We start from the raw sequence: 12632 nt of genomic DNA, 5'->3' as shown, positions 1-12632 counted from the left end.
GTACCCTAGTTGTTAGGGATGTGAATTGTTGCTTCAGAGTTTGCATAGAATGTAAGATCATCATCTTCGCCATTCATACGCATGGCAACAAGAGCAAGAGGAATTTCCCTAAATTGATACGAATGATCAAACCTACTACAACATTCTAAAGTGTGTGTTTAGGTTTAAAGCAAATTTGACATATAGTTTTATCAGGGTCTACGTTCTATTGGTTGACATTCTTAACGTTGTTGTTGTTTCCAGTCTGAAATTTCTGAAAATTGTTATTGTTCCATTCATTTTGGTTCACAAAATTTTAATTTTCATTTCTTCCTACTAGGAATGGCAAAAGGTCGGGTCGAGTTCGGGCTTGGCCAAGCCTTACTCGACCCGATCAAAAAAATTTAAAACCCGACCCTAAAAAAACCCGAACACTATTTAGTTAGGGTCAGGCCGAATCGAGTCAACTTTGGGTCGGGCACAACCCGACCCTACCGAAATAGTTAACCCTCCCATTTCCCACCACCATTTCAACCAATTCGGTAATTCCTCAACGATTTCAAACATAATTCAATTCCACTTTCCACAACCATTTCAACCCCACAAACAAATCAATTCCAAAATCCAACATGAAAGAGACACAATGCAATTAAATTAAAAACACACAATGTAATTCCACAACCATTTTAGCCATACACAATTCAATTTAACAACCCAACATAAAAAATAAAAAATAGAAAAACTCATGTCTTATACAAATAAAAACACACAATTTAGTTCCACAACCCAACATTTAAAAAAAGTCTTATACAAATAAAAAACTCATGTTTTATGCAAACAAAAACTCATAATTCATAAAAACTCATAAAAACACAATTTTTTTTTAATAGGGTCGGGTCGGCTTTAAGCCCGACCCTGACCCGAAATTTGTTCGGGCCTTAAAAAGTTTGACCATAACCTCAAAACTTTAGGTCAAAGCCCTAAAAATTAGGGTCGGGTCAATCGGGCCAAAAATAGGGTCGGGTTAAATTGCCAAGCTTACTTCCTACTGGCGTGAAACCCCTTCCCCTTGAGTTGAAACGACCCCTACGATTTTTATCTCTTCATTTTCTACCAAAAAGCTTGTTCAAGTTGATAAATTGCTTATTATCTTCTTGTTTATTGTACAACATATGCTTATGTCCTTGTAAGGCTAAAACAAATTGATTATATGCAGGACATGGAGGTTTTGCCAGCATTGCTACCTTAAAGTCTCAAACTTCTAGTCCAAATCCATATGCCAATTGAAATATTTCATTGACGTCATCCACTGGTTTCTTTATGGTAGTCAAGTTATCATAAATAGCTTTGAGATTTTGAATGTATTCATCTATAGTTAGCGATCCTTTCTTAAGATTCATTAGATTATCTATGAGATAAACAATTTTTTTTTTGTCATGGGCAGCAACATGTCATGGCCCACTCAAATTTCCCACAAACGAAGGCTAAATAGGCGCATGGATTAGCTTAGTAAAAGTCCGCCCAACAGCGGGATGTGCTCAGCAGTAAGGTGCGCTCAGCAATGAGCCGCCTTATATAACTAGCAAGCCATGGTGCGCTTAGGAAGTAGAAAACTGTTAAGTGTTAGAAAGTGTATATTTATAAAGGAGAAAAATCATCATTTTACATTTCAAGTTTTACTAACACCTTTACTTTTATGTATGTAAACCTCTTGTAATTTAATTATGTGTGTTTTATTTTAATTAAGTGTTTTATGTATTTGAGGGGCATCATAGTCATTTCACAATGAACGAGAGATCAGACAACAAAACGGACATCACTTTTGAACTCAGAAAAGTCGAAAACCTTAAGAGGACCATAAAAGGAAAAATGTCACTGTTCACATGTACGGTACTATTCACATGTATGGTACTGTCCATGTTACTGTTCACGACACTATTTACATATATGGAATGATGACGTGGCATTAACCGATGATGTGGCATTGACTGATGAGGTGTCACGATTCTATTGGACAAAATTCTTATGCACTGTTGATCGATGACGTGGCAGCATGTTAGTGGACCAAAAATTGTGCGTACGGTACATGCATATACACAGGATTATTTTCAACCAAACCGCGTTACTGTTCAAATCGTGTGGTCAAACTGTGTGTTGTTCAAATCGCGTGGTCAAACCACGTACTGTTGACCGATGACGTGGCACAATCCTCAGCGTCCGAAATGTTTTTAATACGATGGCCATGATTCACTCAATGTATCTATAAAAAAGGGGCTCTCCCCCCCTAATTTAGTATCCCTGAATTCATTTTTTAGGTCAATTTTCTGTAATTCCTTCTCCATCTTTTATTTTCTACGTATTTTAATAAATTCCCATTTTGCCCCTAGTTTAATTATGAGTAGCTAATTTTCTTTAAAACTTGGATTGAAGGTGAAGTCTCAACATGTGCCATGGGCTTTATTTAGTAAATTTATTTTCTCTTCCCCTCTAATATTTGTGGATGTTTTGACTTTTCATCGACAAATAATAATAATCTTGTCTGGATACCGCCCTTGTTTCATCGGCTCGCTAGTACAAGGTTATTATTATTTGGCACGATAAGCGCTTAGCACCATATTGATTAGAGTGTGGTTCATGAGGTGTGGATTCCCCCCTTATGATTTAATGGCATTCATAAGGAATATTTAGCCCATGGTGCATGTTGATGCAGATCATGCTGCTCTTAAATATCTTCGCACAATGAAAGATGCAAAAGCTAGGCTAATTTGTTGAGTGTTACTTTTGCAGGAATTTAACTTGGAATTCAAAGATAAGAAAGGCACAGATAATGTTGTGGCTGACCATCTCTCTCGTCTCCATTTTGACACAATTACAGAACCATTAACATTGAATGAGTCATTTCCCGATGAACAATTAATGAGTGTGGAAGTATTACAATGGTATGCTGATATCGTTAATTACCTTGTTACAGGTCAACTTTCAGAGCATTGGACCAAGCAAGACAAAGTCAAATTTTTTTACAGAAATAAAGAATTTCTTTTGAGATGACCCTTATCTGTTCAAGTATTGTGTAGATCAAATTGTTAGACGATGTGTCCCAGAAAGTGAAATTCAGAATATTCTTTCATTCTGCCATGAACAAGCTTGTGGAGGCCATTTCAATGCTAAGAAAATAGCTACAAAAGTTTTACAATGTGGTTTTTATTGGCCAACTATATTTCGAGATGCTTACACTTTCTGTTCGTCATTTGATAGGTGTCAACGAATGGGGAGCATTACACGAAGGAATATGATGCCACTAAACCTAATTTTAGTCGTCGAAATTTTTGATGTGTGGGGTATCGACTTCATGGGACCCTTTCCCCCTTCTTTTGGCCATCAATACATATTGGTTGCTGTTGACTACGTATCGAAATGGGCAGAAGCAATTCCATGTAGAACCAATGATCACAAGGTGGTGATAGGATTTTTGAAAAGTAATATTGTTTCACGCTTTGAATTCCCTCGAGCAATAATCAGTAATGGTGGTACCCACTTTTGCGATAAATCATTCAAAGCTCTTTTGACAAAGTATTCCATCACTCACAAAGTGGCGACCCCATATCATCCACAAACCAGTGGCCAAGTTGAGATCTCCAATCGAGAAATAAAGCACATATTAGAAAAGACGGTGAGGCCAGACAAAAAAGATTGGTCATTAAGACTCGATGATGCATTATAGGCATATAGAACAACTTTGAAGAACCCAATTGGGATGTCACCCTATAGGCTAGTGTATGGAAAAACTTGTCACCTACATATGGAACTCGAGCATCGTGCATATTGGGCAATCAAGAAATTCAACTTTGACATGCAGCAAGCTATCTCAGAAAGAAAATTACAGCTGGCAGAACTTGAAGAAATTCGCAATGATGCATACGAAAATACCAAGATTTACAAGCAACGAATGAAAGTATTTCATGACAAGCAAATTATGAGAAAATCTTTCACCCCAGGTCAGAAACTGCTTTTATTCAATTCTCGCTTGCACCTATTCCCAGGTAAGTTACGCTCTCGATGGTCTGACCCTTTTATTGTTCACACTATTTTTCCACATAGGGCAATTGAAATTAAGGATCCAAAGAACGATGTTACGTTTAAAGTTAATGGTCAAAGATTAAAGCCATATCTAGAGTACCAACCACATGGAGTGAATACCCAAATAAATTTAAGTGACCCACCAGATTTGAATTGACATTTTTCTTCTTTTTCGGTGATTTGATTTTTTTTTCTTTCTTTTTACTATTCTTTTGCTAATTCAAATTGTTTTTGCATAAGTGTGTTTGTTTAACAATTAAGTTTTCTCTTATCTTGTTAATCATGAGTGCCTTAGCTAAACAGATCCTCCTGGACATTCTTAGACCACTTCAACATGTAAAATCTCATCTCAAAAGGCAGATTCAATTTTGTAAAACACATCATATTTGGGCTCTACAACCACCAGAGTTAGTATCCCATGTTGAGGATTTAGAAAGCCAACTCAGAGACATTGAAGGAGGTGTCTATAATATCCAGTTGGTGCTTGAGGTAAATTCAATAAGAGGACGATTGTAATTTTCTTGTTTTAGTTTGTTTCTTTGTTTGTGTGCTTTAGTTTGTCACCCCGATGAAGTGGCGGATAACGGTACTCCGTGACAATCAAGTCGGTTACTTTAGTTTCCCATAATAACTGATCTTCTGAGGCGAAGGTATGGACAGAAACGAGATTCTAGCAAACCTTCACAATCGATTCCCTTCACTTCCTCATAATGCCCTCCTTATAATCCATTAAGCTCGGTCTGAACGCATGCAATTGCTCATGAGGAATAACATACCTGCTGACATCTGCTGGTTAATAGAGGCCAAAGTACGATTGGCAGGTGAGTTACCTCCCAAATTTATTGCATACATGCCTGTTTGTGGTAAAGGAAATTATGCAAGAAAACGAAGAGCTCGAAGAATTTCTGTTGCTTGTCATAAGTGTGCCAAAATGAGATGCGATAAAAAATCATGTTCTTTAGGAATGGTGTCTGATAACAGGGAAGATAAGATTCAATTCATTAGGGATGGCTTGAATAAGGAGTCATTGGATGATATCCTTTTGTCTCTTGAAACGCATCCCAGTGGATATGTACAAGGAGCGATTCTCCAGTTATGGCCATTATTCTAGAAAGAGCATGCACAATATAGTCTTGAGAATCTGACTATAAATGACCTTGTTTACCAGTTTATAAGAAAATTGCATAGGAAGCCCATCCTCGACCCATTGAGGGAGTTCGTTTCTAGACGTAAAACCAGAGGAAGATGTGAGCCACAATTGCAACTACCTGTAAATATCCTTTTACTTCACTGTTATTTTATTTTACTGCTGTTTTATCATTTGTATTATTGTCTTTAATAATTTTATTTTATCATTGTTTCTTTTATTTTTTACTGTTTCCTTTTTTACTCTCAAGCCATGTACTTTACGCATTAATTGACACATACATGTTACCTCATACACAGTTATGACCCACTGTCACCAAGATTTTTAAATATACTTTTTGTTAATCACTCACAAATTATTTTTGAGAAGTATTCCAATGGCAGCTACTTCCAATAAACAATTCAAGAACATTTGTGTGCTTTTTGGATTTAACTATGACAAGCATAAATAGTTCGTTGAGGCAGCCATAGATCTTGGTAGAAGTATAACAGAGAGAAAATTACACTTGGTGTATGGAGGAGGTAACCGAGGGTTATCAAAATTGGTCTCAGAAGCTGCTTTTGTTAGAGGAAGCCAAGTGTTAGGCATCATCCCAAGAGCCCTAAAACCTTTGGGCAGTGTCTCTGACTCACTGACTGGAGAAGAGTTAGACTCTCAGGTATGCAAGAAAGAATAACTTAAATGCTTTATCATGTTGATGCTTTTATTTATCACATTAGCATCTTGGGCCCATATGCACATTCATCAGAAATTCATCGGTTTGTTAAATGTCAATAACTTTTATGATGGCTTCATCGCATTTATTAACCATGTAATAAAAAATTATTTCCTTCCTTTCACAGCGAAAAAACTTTTTATTTGCTTTCACACTACTAATGAGCTACTTGATCTGTTACAAGCTTATAGACCGGAGCCAGACCCCTGGACCTTTGTGTTGGAGTGTCCAAATAATGATGGTAACAGTAGCCGCAGTAAGAAGTACAAATTAGATTTAACTCTCCGCTTGTAAATATTTTCTTCTGTGTTGTACCACTCAGGTGATGTCTTCTAAACTCTACTTCTTTCCTTTAAAACATTGAGGACAATGTTTCGTTCTGGTTGGGAGGAGGGAATAGTTGACAATTGTGGAATCTTGGTTAAGTTTTTACTAATTTTTTGTTGTAGAGACTAATCGTGGCTAACGTTTTGTGTTGAAGATGGCTGAATATGGAGTATAGTGACTCTAGAAACGCACCTTCTTCGTTTGAAAAAATTAAAAAAAATATTTCAGACATTTTCTTTTTCTTTATTAAGCTTTGACAATTATTATTTTTTTTAACTTCTTCTTTTTAATTTCTCTTTTATAAATATACACTTTTAAAATTTTGAGTTGAAGATGGCTGAATATGGAGTGTAGTGTCTCTAGAAACGCATCTTCTTAGTTAAAAAAAAAATATTTTCTTTTTCTATCATTTTTAAGTGTAAATTTTCTAATTAGCTTTTCCACATTATTTTTCACCTTTCTGCATGCATATTTTCTTTTCATGTTTAGAATAGGTTAGGGGGTAGACTATCGTTTTAAAAAAAAAAATTGTGTGATTTTTTTTAATATTGGATGACATGATGACTTTCAAATTTTAGTATTTGTATTATCTTTGGTCTTAAGTGATGTTATGCTATGTCATGTCATAATAAATACTAAGTGAGTTTTTGAGTATGTCATTTTTCTTGGAGAGTAACCCTTTTTGTCCATTCTTCATACATCTTAGCAGTTTATTATTTTATATATGATCTCTAGATTTCGTTTGAGTCAACCCTATAAAAAGAAAAACAAATTGTAAGATAAAAAAAAAAAGAAAAAAATGTGTGTTCACTACAAGAAAACTGCTAATAGATGACATACAACTTATGACAGATTCTAGGTATATCATAAAATTATGATAGACTTGTGACATAATTTTCAATCTGTCATAAATTAATGATGGTCTTGTGATAGAAATATTTTCTATCATGAATTTATGATGACTTTATGATATGATTATCATTTATCACGAACTTATTGTTAAGTGTTAGAAAATGTATATTTATAAAAGAGAAAATCATCATTTTACATTTCAAGTCTTACTAACACCCTTACTTTGATGTATTTAAGATTCTTGTGATTTAATTACGTGTGTTTTATTTTAATTAAGTATTTTATGTATTTTAGAGGCATCAGGGTCATTTCACAATGACCGAGAAATCAGACGGTAAAACGGACATCACTTTTGAACTTAGGACAGTTGAAAACCTTAGGAGGAGTATAAAACGAAAAATGTCACCGTTCACATGTACGGCACTACTCACATGTACGGTATTGTCTATGTTACTATTCACGACACTGTTCACATATACGAAATGATGATGTGGCATTGACCGATGACGTGGCATTGATCGATGATGTGGCATTGACTGATGAGGTGTCACGATTCCATTGGAGAAAATTCTTATGCACTGTTGATCGGTGATGTGGCAGCATGTTAGTGGACTAAAAATTACGCGTACGGTACATGCATATACATAGAATTATTTTGAACCAAACTGTGTCACTGTTCAAACCGCGTGGTCAAACCACGTACTGTTGACTGATGACGTGGCGCAATCCTGAGCATCCAAACTGTTTTTAATCCGATGGCCGTGATTTACTCAATGTATCTATAAAAAGGGGGCCTCCCCCCGTAATTTGGCATCTCTGAATCCATTTTTTAGCTTCATTTTCTTTAATTCATTCTCTATCTTATATTTTCTACGTATTTTAATAAATTCTCATTTTGCTCCTAGTTCAATTATGAGTAGCTAATTTTCTTTCAAGCTTGGGTTGAAGGTGAAGTCTCAACATGTGTCATGGGCTTTATTTGGTAAATTTACTTTCTCTTCCCCTCTAATTATTGTGGATGTTTTGACTTTTCGTCGACAAATAATAATAATCTTGTCTAGATACCGCCCTGATTTCACCAGCTTCCTAGTACAAGGTTATTATTATTTGGCACGATAAGCCCTTAACACCATATTGATTAGAGTGTGGTTCATGAGGTGTGGATTCCCCCCTCATGATTTAGTTGGCACTAATAAGGAATATTTAGCCCATGGTGCATGTTGATACGGATCTAGATACCTAAGTGCGTCATTTCAATAGATTTCACTTCAATTCATTTCCCCCATTTTAATTTAAATTTTAGGATAATCTAAATTACTTTCACCACAAATCCAACCATTCATTTAGAAAAGTTAATTCTACACAATTAAAATCCACCTCCTCGTGGGATCGACACTCGTCACCATTGATCTATTCTACAATAGATTCGTGCACTTGTGAGCTCAATAAAATTTGCACAACACTTATGATAGAATCATGATAGAAATTTAATTTATCAAGAAATCGTGATAGAAAAATTACTTTGACAATATTTGACCCAAATTTTATATATTATTTATTTAAAAAACAAAAAATGGGTTTTAATAATTTAAAAAAAGAAAATGCTAGCAAAACTGTACCGTTTTGGGTACTTTAAACTTTCTTTCTTCCTTTTTTTTCCTTAAGTGTTGAACGAATACAGTCATACACTGCTACTTCTCTCGTCACTCTCTCATTTTCTTTGTTTTTTTCTTTTCTTCATTTTCTCGAGAAACCTTAACGAAATTTTCTCAGGAACCAAATAGTTTACAAATCCTTCGACAAACAGTTTACAAATCCTTCGATTACGAAGGAAAATGCAGTACCAGAGTTTAAAGCAGCATCAGCAGCAGCAGCAAACACTGGTTCAACAAGCGCTTCTTCAACAAAAGTCTCTCTACCATCCCGGCCTCTTAGCCACTCCCCAGGTCCAATTTCTCATTTGCATGTTGTTTCTCATCGCTTATGTGAATCCATTATGCCGTGATTTTGATTGTGTTTTCATAATTTCAAGATTTGATTTGTTCACACTATTTAGGGTTAGCTTGTTTGTTTTGGCTTATGTGAAACCATTACAACTCCGAACGTTCTTTCTCGACGATATTTGTGTTGAAGAACAAAACAAGGGGTTGTTAGAGGAGCAAGGCGGGGGCGGCTTGACGACGTAGATCTGCTTCACCGTTTCGCTTTCTCGACGCTATTACACTACGATCCTGTTCTCTGCCGCGCATGGTCAATTTGCGTCATTATGTTTTTAGTATTTTCGAAATTTTGATTTAAACTTTTTGATTTAAATGCAATAGATCAAATAATTTGTTGTTTTACAAGCTTGGATAGTCTAATTAAGAAGCTGTATATGGATCTGTTTACAATTTTGCAGGTCTTAAGGTTCGTTGTAGCTTTAATTTTAATAATCCCTTGAAGAGTCATGGCTTCAAAGCGTATTTTGAAGGAACTCAAGGATCCGCAAAAGGATCCTCCCACATCTTGCAGCGCTGGTATAATTTTTTGTTACTTTTCAATTTGAAGCACATTTTAGATTACTTATATTTCGTATCATTTGGTGATAAGATTTACTTGATCTATATTTGTTGTTTGTGTCAACACGTTGTTGAAATTTATTACGATTGATTCTGAATTCTGATTGGCAGCCGATGTATATCATGCTGGAGTAGTTTCATTGGATGTTGGTTGTTTTCAACCTTTCCAAAGAGAGCATGAAGTTCAGGAGCAGGCTAACTTATAGATTCTGTAACATACAGATTGTGCTTAACCAGCTACCAGACAAAAGCATTTGCTCCCTTTTTCCTCCGTAAGCAGGACACCTGTGGTGCAAACATTGGTGCTGTATGTTACAGAATCTGTAACGTAGTAACCTCTGTTAGTTCATGGTCACTTTTTCTTTGTACGTATTAAAAAACTGAATGAATTAAATCTGCATTTATATTTAATTCCCGAGCCTATAATTGGATAACAAGAGATTTACATGTTCTTGAACAATAGCTGTCATATGGGAGGCTGTTGTTGACTTTATTATTTTCAATACTGATGTGAAATTAAGTGGCCTCTATCAATGAGGACCATGTCAATTGGGAACAACGTCGTATGCCATCTTTAATGTGTAGCTTATAGGAGGCTGTTGTCGATTTTACTATTTCATTGTTAATGCATAACTAAGTATCACCTATCAATAATTGTTGTGTACTATGACATCAATTGGGTAAAAAATGTTGTGCCTGTATCGCCACTGAATGTGTAACTTTAATTTTTTTTTTTAATCAATTCATGTAATCTAAACTAAATTTGTGATTTTGATAGTCTTTCAATGCTTGTTTAATTATTTAACAGGCCCTGCGGCTGAAGACATGTTCCACTGGCAAGCCACAATTATGGGCCCATCTGATAGCCCATATGCTGATATGCAGAAGGTGTATTTTTAGTTGCCATTAATTTTCCTCCTGATTATCCTTTCAAGCCCCCAAAGGTGACTAATCTTTTGAATGCAAATCAAGCGTCTGATCTTTTTTTTCTTGATAATGGTCATGTATGGGGTTGTTTCGAGTCTTTTGACTTAAAATGTATCATGGTATTTTGTTGTTTAGGTTGCTTTTAGGACCAAGGTCTTCCACCCGAACATCAACAGCAATGGAAGCATCTGTCTTGATATCCTTAAAGAACAGTGGAGTCCTGCGCTTACCGTTTCAAAGGTTTGAATTCCCTCCTTTTAGATTTAATTAGTAGCATTTTATGTGTTTAAAATCTTTTTATTCTGGTTTAGAAGTGGCATGCAACTCTTTGATCATGCACAGCCAGGTAAAACTGACCCTGGGATCAAAAAGTTGTAGTCCCAAGTGCATTTTTTGGATCTTGCAAAATAAGTTGGATAGCTGATATGTGCTCTTTTTATCTTACCTCAGAGATATTTGGGGGAAAGGAACTGAAATTTCCCAGTTCGTTAAGAAATTGATTTGTCCTTTATTTCTTAATCATTTTGCTAGTTTTCTTCCTTTTTACTCAAGGTCCAATTAAGCCTCCACAATGAGATTACAGCTATATAGAAACTATTTAAACGATCAACATCACTATCATTTTCATCACACCTATCAGTGTCCTACAAATACGCTTTTATTTGTAAAATTTCAAAAGACAAAAATTCGGGTTGTTGGGTTGCAGTAGAGCTTTAATCAATCCATGAATACTAAATCAACTCTTTCCGTTGTTTCAGATGGTGAAGTTGTAAACAAATGCGCGATATAGTGCGTACGATGATTGGTTGTTGAATACATTTCAGGTTTTTTTTAGAACACTAGTGCATTGAGATCTAGCAAATGCATCATCATTCTCTGGCTAAAAATTTATTATCTGTGTAGGTGATATTGGCCATTCTCAGAACCTAACTCACTCTGTAAATGCTTGAGCCTTTTGACTAAAGGTACTTTAAATTTTCTACTATTTTCTTACAGCCAAAATTAAATTGTTTTATATATTACCTCAAAATTGATTGATACTTTCAGTTTCTCCTATAAATTGTAAGCTTTTTATGAGTTTAATATAGTTATTTGGCTTTTATGTTTTAGTGTTGTAGTTCTAAACAATGTAATAAGTTCTCAGATTATTCAATGTATTGCCGCTGGAAGAGGGTATTGCTTCTGGAAGTCTTGTTGTTGGAATATTTCCATTAATCTTTGGAAGTTTTGTTGGGGAGTTTGGCTTGGTGGCCGGAATTTGAATTACTTTTATTGGAGTTTAATGGGAATTTAACTATTATTTTATATTTTGGCATTCTTTTTTTTTTTATTTGGGATGTTTTATTATGTATTAGTGGTAATGACATTGAATACTAGATGTATTTATTTTTAAATTAATTTGTTGGATTGAATGGATGTTAATTACTATTATTTATTATTTTTTGACAATATTCATTTTTATTAATTAATTAAATTTGTAAATAAGAATTCACAAATAAATTATAATCACAATATAATTTTAAAAAAAATTAACTTTATGACGGGAAATACACATCGTAAAGTCTGTCATAAAAAATTTTCCACCAAAATTGAATAATAAATTTACAAATGACAATTTAATTTCCCGCCAAAAAATTAAAAAAATAGAGTGAAAATTTTAATAAATTTAAATTTTATTTTATTATTTTTTCTCATTAAAATATTGTGTGACGGATATATGATTGTAAAATACCATCAAGAATTCATAACGGAAAATATTTCGTCATAAATTAATGACAGTGACATAGATGATGAATGAACTGTCTGTCATCCACCACCTTTTATGACGGTTATTTTCCGTCATCTATTGCCTATTTTTCTTGTAGTGGTTGCTACATCTTGAGGTCCATCTAACTAGTAGATATGAAAGATTATTTAGAGTCCTAAAAGACGATGGAAAGACCATTTTTGACCCGTTTGAGCCTTTCTATCTATCCATTTTGTGAAAAATCCATAGTTAACCCTTTTAAGCCTTTAAAAATAAAAATTTTATTTGTCAAACTTATCATCT

General features: G+C 34.7%; 1 pseudogene; it reads left to right on the top strand.

Annotated features, from left to right (window-relative positions):
* The first annotated feature begins 8793 nt into the window (after positions 1-8793).
* On the top strand, positions 8794-11887 carry LOC18053482 (annotated as a pseudogene).
* Positions 11888-12632: the final 745 nt, after the last annotated feature.

The sequence above is a fragment of the Citrus clementina genome, unplaced genomic scaffold (genome assembly GCF_000493195.1).
Source record: "Citrus clementina cultivar Clemenules unplaced genomic scaffold, Citrus_clementina_v1.0 scaffold_2, whole genome shotgun sequence".
Lineage (NCBI taxonomy): Eukaryota > Viridiplantae > Streptophyta > Magnoliopsida > Sapindales > Rutaceae > Citrus > Citrus x clementina.
The sequence above is the reverse complement of the archived record's forward strand: the minus strand, read 5'-3'. Positions and strand labels throughout refer to the sequence as shown.